The sequence below is a fragment of the Petaurus breviceps genome, unplaced genomic scaffold (genome assembly GCF_028583685.1).
Source record: "Petaurus breviceps papuanus isolate PSGF00001 unplaced genomic scaffold, PetGlider_PUasm1.0 523, whole genome shotgun sequence".
In the NCBI taxonomy this organism is placed as follows: Eukaryota; Metazoa; Chordata; class Mammalia; order Diprotodontia; family Petauridae; genus Petaurus; species Petaurus breviceps.
In genome coordinates this window covers 4,679,290-4,681,549 of record NW_027186356.1, presented here as the reverse complement: position 1 = coordinate 4,681,549, position 2,260 = coordinate 4,679,290, and the positions used below count along the sequence as shown (strand labels likewise).

The window sequence follows — 2,260 nt, the reverse complement described above, 5'->3', positions numbered from 1 at the left end:
GTGAGCTCTCCCCATAACGACCTCAAATACCTATAAAATATGACTCCAAACAAACTTTAGAGGTACAGAATCCACAAAGGGACAGAGAGAAATAAATCTCCTGCTGAAGGCAGCCCGACAGGCCAGCAGGAAGGGTCCATTGGAGAGTGCTGGAAGCTGAGACCAGTCCCACATGAGCCCACAGTTTGAACCTCAGGGCAGGCCTGACTAGGAGAGGCTGGAGCAGACTTTGGTAGAGTGGATCCCCAGCAGCTGTGGAAGTTTTCAGAATTATCAACCCATAAATGCTTGGCATTTATGTAAAAAGTCAGGGTGGACTTTGCGGGAACAGGGGGTCTAAGAGTGCAGTCTGGCCTCTGTCTCTGGGGCGAGAAGGTGAGAAGTGGTGGAAACACTGTGGCATGGGCATGCAGCTGCCACCATGTGGCTGCTTCAGAGCTCCTGGCCTGAAGATTGTAGGGGGACCAAGTGAGCAGTCTGAGGGGTGCTTTTGCTTTAACCTGCTTGGATCTGGAACACTGTCTTGGGTGGAGGTCCTGGGGTGTGTGACCAGATGCCAGAGCCTGTAGAGGCTTCAAAAATGGCACCCAACTAAAAGCTCCCACATCTGGAAAAGTCCTAGCTATTTGGGAAAAAATCTCCTCTCTGGAAACAGAGTTCTACTGTGGCAAAAGACTCAAGAGTCAAGTAATTGAGTGGCTACATGAGCAAGCAAAGAAAGCACAGCAATCCAACTTTAGATTCCTTTTTTGGGGAACAAAAAGGATCAAAGCATGTAACAGGAAGAAGACAACAAAGTCAGAACTCCTGCACCAAAAGCTTCCAAGAAAAATATGAATTGGCTACAATCCATAGAGGAGCTCAAAAAGTATTTTGAAAACCAAATAAGGGAAGTAGAGGGAAAATTGGGTAGAGAAATGGGAATGATACAAGAAAATCATGAAAATAGAGTCAAAAACCTGACTGAAGAAAATAACACCTTAAAGAATAGACTAACTCAAATGACAAAAGAGGCCCAAAAAGCCAATGAGAAGAATGCCTTATAAAGCCAAATTTGCCAAATGGATAAAGAATCTCAAAAGCTCACTGAAGAAAATCTTCAGAATTAGATTAGAGCAAAGGGAAGCTAATGACTTCATGAGAAATCTATTAAACAGATCCAAAAGAATGAAAAAAATGGAAGGCAATGTGAAATGTCTCATTGGAAAAACCACTGACCTGAAAAAGAGATCCAGGAGAGATAATTTAAAAATTATTGGACTACCTGAAAGCCATGATAAAAAAAAAAAAACCGTAGAAATCATCCTTCAAGAAATTCCCTCATTTTTTTTTCAGTTAGAGGTGACCTTATTATTTGAGTATATAAACCAAAATTTATGCAACCAGAGCAGAGGCTGTGGATGATTCATATCTCCAATTAGGTGGGAGCACTCTCTTGGTCTTGTAGTACCGAGCCAGCCAGTGAATTCAGCTCTCATTCAGAATCAGATGGAATTTAGAGTCCTTATCCTTTCTGTTTCTCTCAAGATGTTTTTGAACAGCACCAGCTTTCTTGATCAAGTGATAAAGATCTTCAGGCAGATCAGGGGCAAGTCCCTTGGACTTTAGAATTCTCAAAATTTTGTTGCCAGTTACAAAGCGTACTTGTGGCATGCCATGAGAATCCTTCAGGATCACACCGATCTGGGAGGGTGTCAGGACCTTCTTGGCCAGCTTGTAGATCTGTTCCGTCATGTCGTACGAGGTGAGCTTCAGCCATGTGGGCACTCTGCAGCAGTACGGCAGAGACGACTGAGACAGACCCTTCCCAGGAGCGTGCATATGACCCATGATGGCGATGAGCAGACAGCGAAAGAAGAAATTCCCTCATTTGACAGGAGAGAAAACTGAGGCCCAGAGCAGTTAAGTGATTTGACCAAGGTCATAGAATAATAGATTTAGCCCTGAAAGGGAATTTAGAAGCCATCAAATCCAACACCTGTATTTTATAAATGAAGAAACTAAGTCACAGAAAGTTTAAGTGATTTGCTCAGGGGCACATATTAGTATCTGAGGAAAGATTCGAACCCAGGTCTTCTTTGGGCGTCAGGAAATCTAGCCTTGATTCTCAGATCTCAAGCTTACTAGCTTCACCCCCATCCTGGGACTTAGTTTTCCCCATTGTAAAATTAAAAGGAAAGATGGCCCCTTCTATGTATATGTACATAGATAGGTAGATAGATAGATAGATAGATAGATAGATAGATAGATAGATAGATAG

The 2,260-nt window shown here is 42.7% G+C and overlaps 1 pseudogene; it reads right to left on the bottom strand.

Moving 5' to 3' along the window:
• Positions 1 to 1,374: 1,374 nt before the first annotated feature.
• On the bottom strand, positions 1,375 to 1,830 carry LOC138172268 (small ribosomal subunit protein uS15-like; annotated as a pseudogene).
• Between the last annotated feature and the right edge of the window lie 430 nt (positions 1,831 to 2,260).